This window comes from Chionomys nivalis, chromosome 23, assembly GCF_950005125.1.
Source record: "Chionomys nivalis chromosome 23, mChiNiv1.1, whole genome shotgun sequence".
In the NCBI taxonomy this organism is placed as follows: Eukaryota; Metazoa; Chordata; class Mammalia; order Rodentia; family Cricetidae; genus Chionomys; species Chionomys nivalis.
Window position 1 is genome coordinate 30,929,359 of NC_080108.1, and position 21,867 is coordinate 30,951,225.

The 21,867-nt window shown below is 42.4% G+C and overlaps 1 long non-coding RNA gene across 1 annotated transcript; it reads right to left on the minus strand.

Moving 5' to 3' along the window:
• Positions 1-1,031: 1,031 nt before the first annotated feature.
• Positions 1,032-20,519, minus strand: LOC130865527 (uncharacterized). The gene is made up of 3 exons (XR_009056141.1): positions 20,325-20,519; positions 16,964-17,094; positions 1,032-9,407 (listed from the first exon to the last, which is right to left on the minus strand). It is a non-coding gene; the product is annotated as an uncharacterized LOC130865527 (long non-coding RNA).
• Between the last annotated feature and the right edge of the window lie 1,348 nt (positions 20,520-21,867).

The window sequence follows — 21,867 nt, forward strand, 5'->3', positions numbered from 1 at the left end:
GGACATTTCTTTTCCTCCCACTGAAGTAATGTTCAAGGATGATTGACATAGGGATCTAATCTGGATCCCTCATCTAAATTACCCTTAATTTCTGACAGTGTCCAGGGATCATGATTGCTCCATGCCACCATTCTTGAGATGCCTATAGGGAAATGCCATCATCAGGGACCTATTGAGAAACTGAGCTGCCATCGTTATCAATGATGCCCTCTTTCTCTCAATGCCAGTGAGTGCTCAGGAGGAATGATGGTGCTAAGAAAGGGTTAAATGCCTGAAAGCATCACAGATTTGTGTGTGCTTTGAATGTCAAGACAGATGAGAACAGACAGACTACCAGTAGGCTATACCCCATCTACCCCACACCAAAATCAGGGATGGCTATTGTTCTCCCTTCCCCTTTTCACCACTGTGTCTTTTCCTTCCCTTTTTTGAATGTGATCTCTCCTCAGTTACCCCTTCCTAATCTTCCAACTCTGGAAATTCCAAATGAAACACGGGCATCTAAAGATTCAAAGCTAACATGCACAAATAAGAGAAAATCTGTGATGTTTGTTTTTCTGGGTCTAGGTGAACTCACTCAGAATGATTGTTTTCAGTTCCATCCATTTGCATTGAAATTTATAATTTCATTTTTCTTAATAACTGGATTATGTTCCATTGTATAAATGTCCCACATTATTTACTATCTATTCGTGCATTGGTGTACAATTAGGCTGTTTCTGTTTCCTGGCTATTGTGAAGAGAGCAGCAATGAGCATGGCTGAGCAAATATCTCTAGAGTAGAATGCAGAAATTTCAGAGGTTGGCTCCCAAGAGTAGAGTAGCTGAATCATGTGGTAGATGTATTTTTATTCTTTTAAGGAACCACCACACCAATTTCTATAGTGCCGGAACCAGCAGACAAACTTGAGAAACTACTACTGCAGACACATCATACAAGAAAAACACACACATATTGATTTTTTAATTAATTAATTAATTATAATTTTATTTATTAATTTATTTTTTAAAAGTTTCAGTGGGTTTTTCCTATTACAGGTGACAATACCTCTATTAGACTCCACAAGCTAGCAAATAAAAAAGCCCACTGCCAAGAATGGGTTACTTCTATTACAGTCCTATAGGGCTCCAAATGTTACTGGCTTTGGGTCTTGTTTACCCTCTAACATGTGATATGAGACCCTCATGCTGAACACAACACATATTTGAGTGACAGAGCACGGGGAAGTCAAGCTGGTATTGAACCAGAGGCTTCATTCCTGCTTCGCAGCTTTTAAAATGAAGGCAGGTGCTGTGTAATCTTCAGTCTTACCCAGCTGTGAAACCATGGGAGCCACAGTAATGACCAGCTTGGGAAGATAGCCCACTGGTTCAATAGTGGAAGGAACGTCATGGGAATAACCAACAGCTTTCTGAGTAGACTTAAGACCCACTCCACAAGATGCACGCTATACCCCGCACTGTTATCAGAGTCAGGAATCTTTGGTTAGAGAGGTGGTAGGTCCTAGGGAATAGCTCGCTACTGATATTCTCCTAAAAGAATGTACTATGAAACCAACTCCTAAAGACTTACTGCTCTAGCCGAAGATGAGTGTTTCTTTCAGCCTTCATCAGAAAGGCTTCTTTTCGCACTAACTGGTGACTGACACAGAAACCCACAACTGGTCAAGGTGCAGAGAGTGCAAGCCTATTCTGCCCTAGCTGGACATCTATAGTACAACGCTTCTCCCAGGGTTCAGTGGCGACAAGAGCAATAGAAAGACTTGAGAAGCCCAGGTGGCGGGGCACAACAAGAAAACAGTGCTTTCCGAACATAACAGGGGAGTCGCACTCGTGAACCCACAGCGGTGTGTGACCGCATGCATTCTAACTCGCACATGCTCCAGGCACACAAAAATCTTAGCATCCATGGGGGGCCGTGGTCACAAAGACCCAACCCTAACCGAGAAACTATTAGCAACGAATAGTTTCCGGAAAAGGAAGTTATGTTTTTCAATTGGGTGCTCCTAGTGGGTGGAATGCAGTTCATTGGACAGCCGCACACCCGAGATTATATAGCTAGCACTAACTGGACTGGGTGGGGTCTTCTTCTCTAAATGAGGGCACTGATTTGGGTGGATAGTGAATGTGAGTGGATCTAGAAGACACTGAGGTGATCAGGATCATGATACGACACATCAAATTCTCAATGAGTTAATTAAAATATGAATTTAAAGAAACACTGGGGTCAAGATTCTGAAAGACAAAGAAGACAGATCTCTAAAAGAGTGGCAGAGAAATACTGTATTGTGAAAAGACACCAGCTGCTATGACACAAGAGACACTAGGAGACTAACAAAGTGTTCGTGTATTTCTCTCTGAAGAAAAAGTCAACCTATATTTTTAAATTTACCAAGAGAGGACAGAATACCAAAATAATCCTTACCCCAAAAGCTATTAAAAATTAAGCGATGTTTGTTGTTTCATTTCAGTTTAAGTCCCCACTTTGTGCCATGGTGTCCAACTCTTATTAGAACAGGGTGCTGCGATGTCTGGATATTTAGCTAAAATCCAGGGGATGCGCTTCTCAAGACATGAGAGGCAAACGTGGTGACAATACACCAGCATAACCCCAGGGCCTTTCCCATGGCAGTTTCCTTTATATTCCTGTACCTATACCATATGTGTTCAAGCTCCATCATGTCCACAGGCTGGAAAGACTTTCAACATCATGACAAGTCTGCCTTTGCAAATCTACATAACAGAGGTCAGGGTCTACTGCCATCCTAAGTCATTTAAGTAAATGAAACCAACTTCAATTGTTCTGTGTCTACTGGCTAAAGTGTTAGTGCACCTAACAATCCATTCCACCCTCCCAGTATACTGCATCAACAGTGAGGTTTCTCAGTGCTGTCTGGATACTTTAATTCTGAGGACTCTTTTCTTAAACATACTCGCTTTGTGTTATTCATGAACTTTGGGCGTATGCGTCTGACGCATTGAAACCATAATACAGCAAATCCACTTTGCTGCAATGTGTTAGTTTTTGTAGGTCTCTAATTCTTTCTCTGCCACAAAGCATGCTGGAAATTGATATTAAATCTCCTGTGAATGCTTCAAGAAGGAAATAAAAAGCAAACCTTTGAAACCTTATGATATTAAATAGGTAGGTTTGGTTAAAACAGCCTCCTCCCAACATATACGCACACACAGAGAAGACCAAGGTATCGTTCAACATCTTCAAAATGATCTGTGGGTTTTTATTTCAATGTAACAACATTTTACTGCAAGGTTTGCATGTCTATTTCCTTCTTACAATTCTTTCACAGTGCCTGCATGGTGTCTTTTAGAACTAGTTACTATATTTAGCACAAATGTAATTGAAAAAGTGTGCGTAAGTACAAACAGGCGACTTGGAATGAAATTACCGAGATTAATTTCCATAATTAGGTGCATCAAAGATTCTACTCAAATGACAACACAAAACATCCCTGAATTTTGGTGATTCTGGGTTTCTGGCATCCAATATAGATCCAGAGTCTGGAAATAATAACGTAGAGTTTGGGAAGTTCGTGGACAGAGTATGAGCATACACTTTGTTATCGGGGCCATGGTCTACAAACAACTGATTCTGGGCAATTGAATTCAATAAAGCATGTTATTGGCTTCGGCAGGTGGAGCCAGCACAATGATTTCCATCTAGCCGTGAGGGAGGGAGACCCAAACGCCTGCCCTCACTACTCTGCCCATGCTGTTGTTACTCATCTCCAGTGCATAGTGCCCTGGACTCCTTCAACAGCTGCTCCTACATTGTAGGATTAAAGACAAGGCTGTAATGGGCTATTATGTCAACTGGAGAGTGAGCTGATGTACAGCCTTGAGCCACATCTCCAGAGGTTGTGACTCACTGGGTCTGAATAGTTCCCAGAAGCCTGGAATTTGAGAAGCCCTCATGCTGTTGAGTGCAGATGTTTCATCCTGGACCACTCTTTGACGTACTTGAACCCAAGTCTTCTTTTCCTAGTAGATTCTCTAATACGAGCTTCCAACCCTTTTGAAATGGATAATATGTACTAGAAAATTAGACATTCATCTCAGTTTGGCCTTATTAACCTTGGGAAAAGGATTTGTGGTCTTGAATATTATGATAGTCCCCTCATGCCGTTGCAACTGCTATTGTCTTTATCTACTCCTCGCTGGCCATTGTCTGTCTGGTAACTCATGCAGAGCTCTCATAAAAATCCATGTGTGTGGCAGAATAAGGCTTTACAAGTGACTCTGTGCACTATTGTGCTGAGTGTACCTAATGCAACTAAAGGGGATGTTTTCTCCATTTTTGTATCTTGAAATATCACTATTGTTTTCTTTGTTTTCTCTTTTGTGTCCCTTTTTCCTACTTCCCTTTAGCCTTCCTGTCATTAGGGTTGTCTAGGGCATTGACAAGTACATTCTCCAGCATGAATGAAGAACTTAGTGACTAGCAAAGACAAGGACAGATGGTGAAGGGTAAAGCAACCGAATTATGCCTTTGATATGGGAGAGAGCTAAGGCTAGAAGTCTGTGCCACTGGCCTGTGTGTTTTATAGGGCTCCTAGGTCCTCCCTTTCTCCTGGAAATCATTCTTTGATATCCCCTTCCATTCCTTCCATGATGGTGTCTTCCAGGATCAAAACGCCACCATCTCAGGGAGTTCCCTTCACTTTCCCTGCGTACCTATATTAGTGTAAGCTCCTTCCAGTGCCCCCTCTCAGAGATTCACATTGACTACTGGCAGATAGACTAATGCCTGCTATTGTTATTTAATGTCGAGAGAGATGGAATTTAGGGGGTTGCCCAACTAAGTAGTCGCATCTCCACATCTCCACACCTTACCCTTGGCTCAGTGCCCTGCTATATCCCAGTATCCTCCTTTCTGGACTCCAAATAGGCTCTAAAAGGAAACTTACCCAATTCACTTGAGCAGCTGATTTGCCCCAGGCTAACTCATCCAAGTTCACAGAACTAGGGAACAGCCAGATGCAGAAACAAGACATCTAGGTTCCAAACAGATACACTAATGGGAGACTAGGAGTCATGTCTGCCTCATTCAGGTACCCATCCATCCACCTAATAATTCGAAAATCCTGGTCCTTTGCAGAAAGCAGGTGGCAATTAGAATTCTAATTCCAAGCAGTAATAACCAGGGCACAATTACAATCGGATCACAGCCAAACCAAAATCAACAGTGTAAATAGCTCAGTGCCCACCATCTGGGATTCATTCCAATTTGAAAGTCTTGATTCCTGGATGTGGTCCACACACAAGTCCAGACACACAAGTGAACCCATTGAGGAGGAATCTATGAACTTCGCAGCTACATGCCAATCGTAATGAAAGAAGACTAAAGAGTAGAAGAAAGACATTGCTGTCTAAGCCAGGGCTGCTTGTCAACTTCACGGATCATTTACTCACGGTGAGAATTAGTTAGCTGAATTACTCAGTCTCCTAGCAAGCACATCAGTCCATACATAAACACTAAAAAAGACTCAACACTTGAAGTAAAACAGAAGGAAAGGAAACAATTTTCAAAAGATAGAAAAAAGTATCTCACAAAAAGAGCCCAGCAGATCCATACCCCTTTCCCCAATTTCCTATTGAACTCTGAAAAGACAATGGGAAAACTCCTAGTCACACCTAAGGTCACAGCAACTCCATGTTTTCAGTAGTCACAGTAAATGGTGAATTTTTTTAAATTCTAAAGCCCTTTCCTGATGTGAAGAAATTAGTGATCAATTCAAAATCAGAAGCTAAATTTTATTTTTAATGAATCGCATCAACATTGGAATGGCATCAACAATCACTTAGTCATTATATTATTTCAGTTGTTTTCATGTATGTGTGTGTGTGTGTGTGTGTGTGTGTGTCCATGAGGGTGTCCACAAAGGCGAGAAGATAACACTAGATTCTTTGGATTTGGAGTTATAGGTCGTAGTGAACCACCTGATGTGAGTGCTGAGAACTGAATTGGAGGAGTTTGGATGAGCAGCAAGCGTTTTCAACTGCTCAGCCATCTTTCTAGTCCCTCGTTACTCCATTTTTATGCTTTCATTTTAAATATTTACTTACTTATTTAGGCACATTATTTATTGAGATACAATTAATACTCAACAGTTGCATTGTTTGATATATACAATTTAATGATTTCAAACGTATGTTTATGCCTGTAGTATCATCACTATAGTGAACACATGACATGTAACTACCATCTAAATGTTTCCCAAACTGGGGACTGAACGTAAGACATTACATAGGCTGGCCAACTCTGTACTGCTGATATACATCCCAAGCTCTTTACTCATTCCTAGTTTAGGACAGAGTCTCAGTAAGTTGCTCAGGTTGGTCTTAAACTTGATATCTTTTGGCATCTCGGGTGTTGCAGGTAGGTAGCACAATACCAGGTCCCTGCGCTTCTTTTCATGTGCTGTATGTTTGTGTGGCATGAGGACTCAACAGGGGTCTGTCCTCAACCAATTGTAGATACTATGGTGTGCATCAGAGCTCCAGAACTTACATGGATACAGATAGAACCTTCTAAAGATTGAGCAAACCAGAGTATGTGAACAATATTTTGTGTTTAGAGAATTTCAAGATTCATATTCTAATTATTTCCAATGAAAACACATTACACACTAAGACACTTATGTGTACAACAGAAGACCTTACGTAGATATCCCCTCTATCAACCAAGGTCCTTTGTTAGAAAACTGCTGATAGAAGAGAAATGTTGATAGAAGCACAAAGGAACTAATTACCAAACCAGTTTAACATTAGTTGAGTAGGTGCAAAGCAAACAACGGAGGCAAACACGTTTGTGACATTGCAAAAGGAACTTTAGGGCAAATGACACAACTGTTCAACGCAAGCTTTCTGTTCAAATCTTCTCTGGTGCAAGGCAGCAGAAAAATATTAAATACCAAATCAAGAAAACATGTTCGCATGCGAAGAATCCATTTTCAGTTTTTATATAATGTTACTTTTACTAAATGTAGCTGGCAATTAAATTGCATAAATTTAATGTTAAAATGCGATGATTTGCTACACGTATGTGTGGTAAGCAATCTCTTTAAATAACGAATTATCATATGACACCGCTCATAGCTGCCACTTTCTTCTTTTCCTTTTTGATGAAGAGACAGACCTGCCTTGCAGCAGAGGTCAAGTTTAGCCATCATCATGCTCTGGTACGTTGAGCCTCCAGAACACTGTGCTCATGTCTGTAGGCACATGCTCCAAGAATGGAGTCCCGTGAGGAGATATCTGAGTGCTTGTGAGAAAACGCCGAGAAATCAAGACAAGTCTTATAACCTCAGTGTCTTCAAAACCACAGAATTGTTCTTGCCGTTCACTTTTGTGCCCCTCCCAGGAAGAGCAGAGAGGAGAGAATTTACTCCCAATCATTCGTTACAGCTGGCTATTGTTGTTTCTCTACCTGCCTCCGTGGAAACACATGGTTTTGCCTCATGAGGCTTCCACTTTACCCTTCAGAGTGTAAGTTGCCTGATGCCCTGGATACGGTTGACTATTGCACGAGACTTTAGTCTGCCTCCTGTATTTGCTCCATTCGCCCACGTCCCAGAGAGGTGACTGTGTGGCACAGCTGCAACTGTGGTCCCCTTAACAGATATTTCCCTGCCCCTTCCCATCACAGAAAGGAAATATTTGCTTTATTCAGTACATAAAATATGCTGTAGTTTGCAGCCAAAGATGACGGGCATGGAAGCCTTCTCTTGAAGGACGAATGTTCTGATCCAAAAGATGGAAATCAAAGAGTGACAGTGTCCAACATGGGTTTCAGAGGCCGGGATGATGAACATGTCATGTCCAGCATTATGGGATTGTGGGTCATTGTTTAACCAAACTATATTCCAGTAACCGCTTTCTGGACTTGGATAAAATTGTTCTTTGACAGAAGTTCAAATCTGACTCCTTTACTTGAGGTCTTCCTTCATCCTTTTCTTTCATCAACCATGCCTCCTCCTCAGACTTCCTCTAGACAAAATCTACCCCTCCTCTGAATCCCAGAAATGCTCAGCGCATACCTCTGTGTAGCCACCATTCTGTAGTTGTGGCCATTTACTGGAATCTGACCTCTTGGAAGGTAGAGGTCAATTACTCCATGCCTTTGAAGAAGCACTGGACCTCAGAGGGTATTCCTAGGCACATCGAAGAGTATGTTGAACAACAGAGCTTTCTTTCCCAGGCTACTATCTATCCTTTGTCACAAGCCTAGTTCCCTCCCCATCTTCCTAGTATCACAGGGTGAATTTGCATCGAGGAGGAACAACAAGAAGACATCTTGTGTGAGAGCATGTGAGCCAGTTTCTCTTTGGGTGAAAATCAAGGAGTACTCTTGATCAGAAATACCAAGCCCTTGGCCCACTACCGAGCCTTGGGACTCTTCCAGCCTCCCGCTGCAGCCTGAGGTTGGCTGGTCACTTTGTTTGAGCTGCGAGGTTGTACTTCCTTTGTCCAAGAACCTGGGTGGTCATCAACAATGACTGTGGTGGGTGAGTTCATGAACCCATCAGTGCCAGAAAGAAACCTGTGCAGTGCTCAGGGCTCTGTGTGTTCTTCAACCCAACACCAACGAAAGCTGCATGTCAGAAATGACGGGAGAGTAAATGAAGCCAATCAATCCAGCATCGCTCAGGAAGCAATCCACTGAACCAAACTGCCCCAGAACACTTAACAAATGAGGACCAGATCCTCACCTTGGAAATAGCATTTTCTCTTTTAGATAATTTTAATGTAAGTCAAGATTTAGTTCTTTTTTTTTTCTATGAGACCTCCCACGTCATTTTTTAAAGAATATTTTGTCTTTTTATGTCACCGGAATAAAGAATGGATAGAAATAAAACTGAACTCAAGCATTTGGATTATGGCTTAGTGTGAAAAGGAAAAATTTTCCTTCTTAGTAGTAAGGAAATTCTAATTTCGTCACACAAGCAACAGTCTCCTGGGAGACTCTGTGTGCATTATCACCATGGAGACCAACTCAGGGATCATCTCTGCTCCAGACAACGTGGATCATTTGCGAAAGCTCATTTTGGGGACCAAAGGTTTACACATGTGGACATGCTCTACACACTGTGTGACAGTTCTCAAATCTACCTGTGGGGGTGGATTTTATACATTGTGTCCTACAAATTCCTCTTGTCTAAGAATATATGGGAGCAATCAGAAACAAGGAGAGTGAGAAGCCCACGAGGCCCTACAGGACAGTAAACCACACCCACCCAGACTCAGGAAGAAGCCTACAGGAAGCAGCCTTCTGCTCATGCGCCTCCTCTTTCCTCAGCAGTTCCAAAGACTGAGGAGGACAGTGGCAATGCAGACACATTAGTGTTGTAAGGAGGAGAACAGGGGAGCTTCTGTTTTTCTTTTGGATTCTGTGAAAGAAAAAAAAAACAACACTTTTAATATAAAACACAATTGCCATCCGAACAATTCAAATCACACTGATTACTGCAACTGTTAAGTGCATCTCTCCCTCTGAAGAGTTAAATGTATACCATCGTGTAAGCCGTGGAGCCAAGGTTGACTGGGAATATGGTCCAACTCCATGCCTGCCTTCCTCTGGCCACCTTGTTGTAAGGATCTCAGTGAAGAGGACCTGGCTGTGTGGAGAGACTCAAGAAAATATGAAGTTCCCTTTCTTCTAGTGTGCCCCTGTCGTGGCATCGTTGGTCAGTATGCCACACCCAGGGGCTGGCAACGGAATGAAAAGGAAGGGAGGAAGAGAGAACGTCGGAATACTGGTCATTTCATGAGCACAGAGAGAAACCATTAGGTCTCCAACAGAGGACACGCAAGCTTCTTGCATGAGGCCAGAAAGCATCTTTTCCTGCTCACTCACTTTTATTCATGTGAGCTTAGATGCTCAGATGTGCATGTTGCTACTATCCCTCTGTGGGTTTCCTGCTATAGATTATTTAATATGTCTCCCTCTTCTTGTGGACACATGCAAACACTTTTCCAGATGATAACGGTGATGTTCTGCGAGAGGTAATATTGCCTCCCGTGTAATGCTATCCAGACTGAGACAGTTATTTGCCTTGTCTATCCGTTATGTGCCTATTACTGACCTGGGCTTGACCTCCTGTGCATTAGTTCTGCATGCTATTGCTTTCCCAAACTGCCTTGTGGGTCAGGTGAGAAAAGTCCAAGTATAAACTATCTTTGCAGGTTTTCATCTGGTTCATCAGATCATCGGTTCAAACAAGTGCCAGGCATGAAGTCACTGGAGCAACACCTTGGATACAGGCAGTTGAGTTGATGAACTATGGGCATAAGAGGACCAGGGCATTTTCTGGGCTACAGAAGATTCAATCTACCATCTAATGACACATTGGCGAAGCAAGGATAGGATACAGCTGGACATTCAAACTGAGCCACCTGGATGTCAGCATATATCAGCCTTCTACACAAACGAGAAAGAGAGAGAGAGAGAGAGAGAGAGAGAGAGAGAGAGGAAGAGAATAGGAGAGAAGAGAATAAGCAACAACAAAAACATCCTAAAACAAACAGCCAAGGTAAGAATGAGTGAACAAGCCTGGAGAGTTGATGAATGGGAACCTTCTAGAAGCTAGGAGGGCCACCTGGTGGTTCCATATCCTCAGAGCTGGTGAAAAGCTGTGAATCCACTCCAGATGAGATGAAAAGCTGGCCCGTGAGGGCATTCAGCAAAGGGATCTTTTTCTGTGGCTTTGGGCACTTCTTGTGACTAGTCTAGACGGAGGCAGAAAGAAAACCCAATCAGAAACTATGGCCAGTCTCAGCCACCTCCACCAGGCTAGAGAGTTCTTTGTCTTAATGTAGTGCCATTGGGTCCCTGAGTCTAATTTGTGAGGGACCACTCAGTACCTAGGCTACTGCTTTGGGGGACACCAGCACGTGTGAAATGGAGAAGAGCCTGAGAAAGCAGAATTGCTTTATTCACACCATGTGGTGTGCTGTGAGTCAATCACAATGGGTTCCAGACACGGATCCTGGTACCTTTGTGAAGATGATCTGAGGGTAGTGGGATCCTGCCATCTACCACATCCAACCACAAACCATGCTACAAATGGGTTGTTTTGATATGGCAACCTCTGGGAGTGCCAAGATGCAGCAAATGGCATGGGTGTTTCAGAAGGTAAACAGAATATCCCAAAAGGATCGCTCCAGGTCAGAGAATTAGCTCAGTGGGGATTGACTAAGTGTGGGACCCGAGTCCTCAAGAATTCATATACAGCTAGACGTGGTATTTGGTGTCAGTAATTCCTGTGCTGCTGGTGCTAATGGAAGATATGAGGCAGAGTTTGAAGCTCATTGGCAAGCCGACATAGTTAATAAATGCAGCAAAAAAAAAATAAATAAATAAGAAATAAAAGTTTGAATCAACTCTTTCAATCAAGATGAAAGGCAAGAACTAATACAAGAGACTGTACACTGGCCTCCACTCATGTGCCACGGCACACAGATACACCTGCACCCATACACAAAACAGACACATATGCATATATACATGTACATACACATATCATGCATACATACACACAGTCACACACACACACACACAGGGAGAGAGAGAGAGAGAGAGAGAGAGAGAGAGAGAATAAATAAACATTTAAAAAATACCTCTCAAGTCAAGTGTTCAGGAAATGATCCCAGAGAACTAAGACATATTTACAGGGCACAAGGAACACAAGGTAGCGTGTAGCTGATGTGTTCGTTTGCCCTCTAGAGACTCAAAGCACATCTCAAGGAGTCCTTAGTAGGAGTCCATTTTTCACTGCTTGTAACGTGGTGTTTCTCAAGTGCAATCATTAGGAAAAAGGACACTATCTACTCTTCCAGAGTAAAGGAGGATTTTGAAAGGCAGGGCTATAGAGAACAGTACAGAAGAGAGAAGGTCAGATAACAGGGAGAAGGTTTGCATGAAGTAAATACAGACAGGCACACATGGTCAAGTACTCTCACTCCAACGCCGTTGATATCCCCTGAAGTCAAGGGAAATGGGGCAAGAATTGTGATACACGGTAATACAAAGAACACAGGCAGACTCAGGAGACCTGGGCCCCTTGTGAAGTTCTAGCAGGAAAAGCAGGGCCTCAGAAGCAGATGCTGTGGTGTCTATGGAAAACAAGGTGAAAATTTTTCTGCATCGAAAAGATCCACGTGAGCGCCTTTCACCTACAATTATTTAGCATTTGCTGAGGTAAAGGCGGTAAATCGTAGACCCCAGCCTGAGGGAGGCTCCTTCAGAACATGATCAGAAAAAAAAAAAAAAAAAAAACAAGGTTCCCATGAAAATAACATAGAGAATAAAATGCAAAACACTTGGAGCTGTCTCTCCCAGCAGGCAGAGTGCCAAACAATAGCGGCCTAATTGAAACTTATTTCTCAAACAATGCGGTGGAATGGGAACATCATTTGCAGAAAGGATCACTGGGGACTGCTGCTTTAATTATTTCATCTCCTTTGCTCTTCTTTATAAGCACGAGTAGTGTCCTGTCCCTGCTGCATCGCTTACGCCATCGTTGCCATGGTAACAAATGGGCTTCCATGACAGAGAGGCACGGGAAGATTAAAATGAAGTAATAAAAGTAAAGGGGATAAAATAGCATTGGGTTGAATGAATTTCATGTGAAGTGCTATTGATTTTATTAACGTGGGTTAACGCCATATCGAATTCATGTTTTAGCTCCTGGGGAGAGGCATAAACTGCAGATCACGTCTTCCAATAGGACGTTATTTAAGGTTTTTCGTTCCTTTCCTTGAGGCTCAAACTTCCCAAAGTAACAACTGTTTTTACTTAAATTTCTTGAATGAAGAAACTGCAAATTTGAAAATTTTCCTCTCTTCAATTTTTCTATAGATAAGTTTAGAAAAAAAAAACTAATTCAATAATCGATGTTTTGTCAGTTAGATAAGTCTGTCTGGAAGTGGTAGAGTTTGGGGGAATTTTAAACGAAGCACAAAAGTAGAAAAAAATAAACTTCAGTGTAGTCAATAGCAGAAAGGTGTAAAAGGAGCCCAGAAATAAGTTCTTAGAGAGGAATATAAAAAGAATAAAGCAGGAGGAGTGGAAGCTACAAGAGAAGACACTGATGGCGGGGAAGCTATCCCAACTCAGCTGAGTTCAGAATGCTCTGAAGTCACCCAGCAAGGACCCGCAACAGGTCACCAGGCATATGAGCCTCCTTTTTCCTTTGCATGGATTCAGTCTACATTCTTGGAGCAAACTGTGCGTTTCCATCTGTTTATCTATCACGTTATGGTTGTATCCATTGAGCTGAAGAACCAGGTCACTGCCACAATCCTCTGTCATTCTCTTCTGGTAGCCATCCCGTTCCCAATCTGTTGTGGAGAAATCTTTCTGAGCACTGAGAAGATGTGTCACTTGGACTAGTTTAATAAAAAGTTGAATGACTAACAGCTAGGCAGGATTTGCAGGCCCCAAGAATGCTGGGAAGAAGGAGGATGGAGACCTAGTGACACATGAAGGAAGCAGAAAAGCAGGATGGGCAATACATACATGAGGTAAAAGAGCCTCAGAGCAGGGCATAGAGTAACAGAAATTTAAGTGATTTTAGCTAGCTAAAAAGAAGTCTAAGCTATCAGCAGAGCTTTAATAATTAATGTCTCCATGTGGTTATTTGGGAGCTGGAAGGCAGGACAGAGACATACTCAGTACCTCAATCCTTTCTTCTGACTTATTAGAAACACACTGCTAGAAATACACCATTGCTGTCTGTTATTACCCAGTTCAGTAATAAAATGCCAAAACTAACTAGTTAAAACAGTATCCACTCACCAGCTGGCCTCATCTGTCTCCCTCTTACCCTCCTCCAACTTCTGTGAGATCAAATTTTATATTTTACATATAGGTGAGATCAAAGTGTTTGTCTTTCAGTGGTTGGCTTATTTCATTTAACGTAATGTCCTCCAGGCTTATATTGGGGCAAATGACATGACTTGAGATTTAATGGCAGAGTCATTTTCCTTTTGAATATAGGTCATATATTTTATAAATTCCTCCATGGATTGGAATCGAGGTTGAGTCCATATTACGGTTATAGTGCATAGTGAGGTATTACCTCCTCAAATTAGAATGGCTAGCTTCAAAGACAAAAAATAATGAATGATGGCCAAGATACAGAGAGAAGAGAATGTGCATGTATGGGTATGTAAGCTATTGTAATCATTGTACAACAGGTCAGAAGTTCCTCAAAAGAGTAGAAGTAGACTGGTATTTGATCTAGTAGCCCTACCTTTGGATCTCCTGGACATGTGTCCGTAGGGACAGGCATAAGGGTGTTAAGAGAGTTATGTAGGAGGGTCTTCTTTCTATGTGTTGCTTTTGTTGGTTAAATAAAGAGACTGCCTTAGTCTTTTGATAGGGCAGCAGCTTAGATAGGCAGAATACACAGAACAGAATGCTGGGAGAAAGAAGGCAGAGACAGAGAGCTGCCATGGAGCCAGCCACCAGGTCAGACATTCTGAATCTCTCCCGGTAAGTCACAGTCACATGGTGACACAGATTTAATAGAAATGGGTTAATCAAGATGTGAGAGTTAGCCGATAAGAGGCTAGAGCTAATGGGCTAGGCAGTATTTAAATGAATACAATTTCTGTGGTTATTTTGGGGTTAAGCTAGCCGGGCGGCGGGAACACAGCCCATCGCTCCTTTTACAACAAGAGAGACACTTTTACTCCCGTCCCATGCTCATATCAGCATTATTCTCCATGGCCAAGATGTGGACTCTACCTGGAATGCACACATTATTCTCAGTTCTAAACATTGTGTTCCCTGTCTACTGCAAAAACAATGTGGTATGTTTCCACTTTATGGCTCCAAGGGTTGATTTCTCAGTTTTGAAATGAGGGAAAAGGAATGCCATGCCTAAGTTTACACCCCTGATATCATCTCTATATTTCTAAATAACAGTAATGCCTTTTAATTTATTTAGTATTCAATGTAACCAGCAATGATACAAAGGATTCATAAACACTGCCTAATCCTGCCTGATATTTGCAATGAAGAGACCAAGTACAGGAGACATCATAGGTTCTGGTTTTCAAATGAGAAAAATCAAAGCCTTGATATTTACCTAGGTTCCAGTTGTAGAGCCCAGGGCTTTTTTAACACATAAACCCTGGCTTTACACACACTATCAAACTCAATTCTGGGATATATGGTGTAGGAGAACATGCCAAGAAATGGAAAAGGCAATTTCATTGACAATAAAAATGTCATGAGAGACTTCCGAGCCAAGTACTCTCATCTGTAAGTGGAAGAAAATAGCATCTACTCAGCGTTGAAAATGGTGATGAAGATGAAGCAAACTGTGCATTAGATGCACTTGGTCTATTAATGCAGCAAATGTTTCTCTCTTTCTAGGACAGGGTCAGCTCTCCACCATGCATCTACAGCTATGCTTAGGTATTGAATATGCTCCAAGTCAAATGTCACACCACGAGCCTTTTTGACAGTCATAGCCTCTGCTCACTTGACCCTGCCAGAAATCACTAATCCTTAGGACAAGGGGACTGTAGATGCAGGGGTTTGTATTCATCCCACTACTCTGCTGCACTGACCTAAATACCTCGGGTTTTCTTTTTTATCTGTTTGTTTGTATGTTTGTTTGTTTGCCTTGTTTTTACCAGCACTGTGCTGTTTTTATTGCTTGTCATTGGAGCATAACTTGCAATCAGGTATGGTGATACCTCCAGCATTATTGTTTTCACTCAGCATTGCTTTGGCTTTGAAATTTTTCGTGGAAGATTTCATTGAATCTGTAAATTATGTTGTGATGTAAATTTATGTTAAGGCATAAATTAGCATCAAAATATTAATTCTACCTAGCATTTAGTTCTGTCTACTCTGCCTGACTAAGTTCTTCCCTATCAAAAGGCCAAGGCAGTTTCTTTATTAACCAATGAAAGCAACACAAATAAAAAGGACCTCCTACACCACTTCCATTTCTTGTTTGCTTGTTTGTTTGTTTGTTTTTACCTCCTAACTCTGCAAATAGGTTTCAAGTTAGTTCTTCCCTCCATGGATCCTCTTGTTCACATACTTGGCATCCCACTATGCTGTACCCAAAGTTTAAGATGTGCAGAACTGGAGAAATCATATGTTGTCACCTAAAGGTACCATGTTCACACCCAAAGTCAGGACACAGGACCCTCATTTACGCAAATGCAGGGACCTTTAATCTCTAATTGTTTGCTGATACCGCATGGTTAACCTGCCTAGCCTTGCTTCTCCCTAGGTTCAGATCTTACTTGATCTATGAAATCCATCTACTCCCAGCTACCAGCCCCCTTAGATGTGTCCTTCGTGACATAGTAAGTAGGGGCTAAAGCTTTATCACCTTCTTTCTTAAAATCAACATGCTCTAAAATGACACTGGAGACATCTGTCATGGGAGACCATTTTGACATTTGACATGGCCATTGCTCACCAGTCAGCCATATTTCCTGGAAGTGTCTCATTTTTCTTTCTCTTGACCCTCAGCAAATTATTTTGTTTCCCAAATGCATTTACTATTCTCTCCCCAGGACACATTTGTACCATTCTGTGTGTCCTTGACTTATTTCTCTTGGCTTCACCCACCCCTTTCCTGACGTTCTTGAAAGGCAGTTGAACCTCCCAAAATATTTGCCCTGCTCTAAAGATGGAGTATGTGTCCTGCAAGGCATTCCTTTCATTTCCTTCCCCAAATCCCGTCGTTCTCAACCTCAGTGTGCCCTGATACCACATGTATGGCATGCCTGGCCACAAAAAACAAACAAACAAGCAGAAACTTTGATCCCATATTCCAGATCCTCCAGCTAATAACAACAGCCACCCTGACTCCCCTCTGAATCCTGCAGCAGCGAAGAACAGAACCTGAGCTTGTCCTGCTGAGGGTAGCCCAGAACTTCCACGAGGGCCAGTTCTGACACAGATTCTTACCCCGAGATTTTCAAGCTGCTTGAAGCTCAAGTTTTCCAGCCTTGCTCTGAGCCTCTTCCTCTTCTTAGTGTGGTTTGTGTCTCCTCCCCTGGGCAGTTTCTTGTGCTTTACCCCAGTGTTTCTCACACCATCTACACAGAAAGGCAAGAGTGGATAGGCGTGCTGGCTAACCAACTGCAGAGTTCATGAGGTAAAAGGTCAAAGCAAGCTATAGGAAGACTAATTATCATTCCCTTAAAATATTGTAGGCAGGGAGGAACGCCTCTGGTGAGTGTCTAAGGAGAAAAGAAGTGTGAGTAAGGACAAGCACTCCTTTAGATTTTTTAAAAGCTGGCTGGATGCATGCAGGCTGTGAGATAGGACACTTCAACAAGTGTGCAGACACATCTCTGGACTCACTACTGAAACTGAGGTGACCATTTCACTAATCACTTTTCCTGCTGATCCATCTTGACAGTCCCCAAATACAAACATTTGATGGACAGCAGCCCTCAACTTCAAGCTATCTATCGAATGTAACCTGGGTAGCAACACCAGTGATAATGGTGGCAGGTAGCAGTTATGGAGACTGCTCCATATGTAAGCTTTGTCTTCCTAGCAGTATCAAGAAGTGGCAATTCTTATTAACTGTGTTTTCAGGTAGTAAACCTAGGAGACAAGGACAGGCTAAGCAGTCATTCTGAGTTGCAATGACCACTGGTGACCCACAGCTTCTCTGAAATGGGGGAGAGTGGCTCCCACCCCTTTGGTAGTGGCAGGAAAACATGACAGGAAGCTTTCTACTCACTGGGAAACCAATTGCAAATTAATCAAATGGATAGGATAGAAAAAAGGCGATGGTGATTAATGCTTCATTAGCTTTGGGTTGGATGAAATACACGAAGTCAAATCTAATTAGTTCGTATCTCCACAGCGGGGCCTCGGATGACTCAAAAGGTGAGCTGCAGAAGCAACCTCAGATGTTCCTTATGTAAAGTCTGAACCAGGAGTCAGGCCTAACAGAACTCGGTTTTAAGGCCTCTCTGCAGGGACAAGTACCAATTTACTTAGAGAACACTGATGTGTTAATAACAAATCTTTCTCACCCACTCAACAAAGTAACTCCCCCAAGGGATTTCCCATTTTTGCACCCTGGGTTAATTACAGGTCTAGCCATACAGTTCAGTAGACTACTACGCAACTGGGGGCCTAGGTTGGAATCCAGACTCTTCCATGCACTGGCTGTTATTGTGAACAGGTGATCATACTTCACTGAGTCTGTAAAAGAAGGCTAATTATACCTGTGTATCCTGATGTGAGCTGCAGGTGGAATGAGGAATGGTAACGAGTTCACTCTGACAGGACCATGGTGAAGTTTTAGGAAAAGATGTCAGTTTATATTCTTGCCTTTAACTAGCTTAGGTTTAAACTGTTTATTAATTTGAACAAATATGTCGTAAACGTAGCGGGGGGTTCTTGTTTCCATTGCTTGTGCAGGTTTCCCTCAGTGAAAAAGCTCAGAATAACATGATGGCTAATACCTATGGTTTGGATGACTCAACCTGAGTTGACATTTAATAAGAATGTATTGTTGTATATACATTTAAGAATTATATATTATGTAACAATAATAATAAATATTGACATATAATCCCCATTACGAAGTATCAAAATTTAAGGTGGAATTAGGCCACAAAGTGTATCTTCAAGTTTCTATTGCTGCAATGAGACTCCATGACCAAAAAGTCAGTTTGGGAGAAAAGGGTTTCCTTCCACAACCTTTTCCAAAACAACATGGTCTGGTCAGCAACAGCAATACCCCACTGTACGCTGTGAATATCATTGGTTAAGAAAGGACTGTCTTGGGCCTGCACAGGGAACAGGGGTAGGTGGGGAAAGCTAGGCTGAATGCTGGAAGAAAAGAGGCAGAATCAGAGAGAAGCCATGGAGCCCCACGGGAGTCAGATGGAATTTTAGTCAGTAAGCCACAGCCACCTGGTGATACACAGAAATGGGTTAAATTAAGATGTAAGAGTTAGTCAATAAGAAGCTATAGCTAATGGGCCAAACAGTTATTTAATTAATACAGTTTCTTTGTGATTATTTTGGGGCTAAGAGGCCAGGAACTAGCTAGCGCCCTCCTTCCTACAGGAAATCACTCAGAGTCAAGTCTGAGGACCTGAGTCCAGATGCTGGGCCCCACGTAGGAGAAGGAGAGAACTGATTCCACAAGCTTGCTTCTGATTTTCACAAGCATGTGTATGGGTAATAAATAATTCAATCAACAAAATTTGTTTGTGTCCCTCAAAAGTCATGTATGGAAACCCTAATCTACCCAATGGAATACTTTCAGAGATGAAGCCTTTGATAGGTAATTAGTTTATGTGGATGGATCCTTTATCAAAGCATTTGAGGTCTCTTTAAGAGAAGATAATGTGTTCTCCATTCTGCTCTTCACCATACCTTAGATACAATGAAAAGCCAGCTGTCCCCAAGCCAGAAAAAAGTCACAGACCAACACTGCACCAACTGTTTCCTTATTTTGAATTTCTTTCTAGCCTCCAAACTCTGAAAGCATCTTTGAACACTTCCTAGCACAGTTTGTGATACAATGGTGCAGAAGTCAAGCTGTCCAGACCACAAATAAAGAATAAGAGAAAAAATGGAGGAAGGGAGGGAAGAGATGGAGCAAGGGAAGACAAGACAGCAAAGTCCAAACTATCTCTAAGTCAGTCCTCTCTGGGAGGGTTTTAACTATACTCCAAGAGCTCTGTTATTTGGAACAATTGTTTACCATGTGGGGTCACCAATAAGAATCTTTTCTTTTTCAGAATATCATCAGGATAGTCCCAGCCCTCCCAGGTTACACTGTAGGCTAGCTCTCTCCAGCTAGGTGAGGCTGGCAGTCACTGGAGACACTGTAGAAACAGACTCATGCTGACCTCTGTTGTCTCTGGGAGTGCCAGGCCTGCCTCTATGAATCATTAGGAGGCTTCTTGCTGGCACCAAAGCTGTGTCATCTGGGCAACAATAACATTAAGAGGGGAAAAAAAGCCCGGGGATGATGCCAGTAATCAGGATGCTATAATTAAAAGCAAATCTAACACTGGAGCCAAAGTAGGTCAGTCATCTTGGTGCAGTCTTCGGTGAAAACAGAAAACAGAAAGGTAAACAAGTGTCTATGAACATGTGAGCAAGAAACTATTGGCAATCTGCATATCTGTGTCTCAGTAGACTCTCACAAGGGAGCCTCACCAATGAGCCAGAGCTCAGTCCATAGCCCACAAATGTAGAAAAAAAGACAGAGGACGTTCTGTTCCAGTTCTTATTCAAAACAGTCTGCTTAAGAAACAAACACATGAATCAAATGAGACAAGCTCACCTTTTCCTTTGTGTGGAGCCAGAGTACATTATCCAAGAGAGGGAGGATGGGTCTGCTCTGCCCCCATCCAATCCGCTGAAGTCTTAGCTCCTTCAGAACTGCACTTGTGTGTGACTTCTCCTTTTGCAGTTGCAAGTACAAGATAGGTGCTGAATAAGATCCATGCACACACACATGGATGCATGCTCACATAAACACCTGCACACACATATGCATATATACACACGCATGTGCACACACACATGCATGCTCACATGCACACCTGCACGCACACACATGGGTTTAACCTATGACAAACCAGCTGTGGGAATTGGACTAGTCTGCCAGTGGAACTAGGAAATGGTCTCTTATTTTAGAACCTTTGGTGATTCAAATGAGAAATGTCCCCAATAGGCTCAAGTATTTGACACCTAGTGACACTGTTTGGGGTGATTATAGAACGTTTATGAGACAGACCCTTGATGGGACAAAGTTTATCACTGTGGTACCTTTGGGATTGTCTTTGCTCAGCTTTCCAGTTTGCTGTCTCTGTTTCCTGCACAGAGATCGAAATGTGGCATTCTACTAAGGCAACAGGAAAGAGCTAATACAGAGCCTCTCTGCATGACTTCTCCTTTAGGTGGATAGTTCTGCCCAAGGGTTAGTTGCAGAGCTGAACAAACAGATTGCTAGGGTAATAATCCTAGACTTACATCTTCTCTGCCTAACGGAGCTTGGACAAGTTCCTTAAATGTATATAATAATAAATTAAATAACATTGTGTATGCAATTTCATAAAATTCATTAAAAATAGTTTCTGAGGTCTCTTGGACAGCCAGTAATAATAACATGACATTTCTCTACTTCCAGTTGTTTCTTACTAGGACCAAGCCAGTTGAGCACAGCTCAGGAGCAGGAAAACCCTACTCTGCATTAGACCAGAATTAAAACAATAAACACAATGCCCAATTGGTACCATTATTAGAAAATACTGAGGAGAAGAAAGCAGAATGGAGCTATGAGTAGCAAGGAAATAGAGGCAGCTCAAATGCTGCAGGTCTCCAGACTAAGACCCATGGGAGCGCCATTTCCCCTTCACCCTGTTCCTGCCTGCTAGTGGAAATGATTTCATTGCCATGGGGAATACTCCCACGGGGTTTTGCTGCATTTTGCTGAGTGACCAATGCCCTTCTTTGTGTACAGTGTTCCGCTTGAATTTTCACCCACTTATCATCATTTATGAGGAAAACCTCTGCTTCTCTGTGTCTGATGGAGGGGGAGGGACAGAGGAGGCTCAGGTTTTCTGAACTCAATTGGTAAGGAGAGAGGAGAAAGCAAACAGCCAAATTCATTTTAAAATGTCACCCAAAGAGATGATTTTACAAAGATAATTAGATGGGGGTTTCCTTTGCTCCCTAAACCTTCATCTTGAATGTTCTGGCTGCTGCCTCGAATGATGGCATGGGCTAAATCTGGAGGCCAGGGGAGGGAACGGATGCCCTGACGAGACCAAGGGTGCTGTGGGCTGGTGAGCTGTGCCTGGAACCAGACAGGAACACTAGGA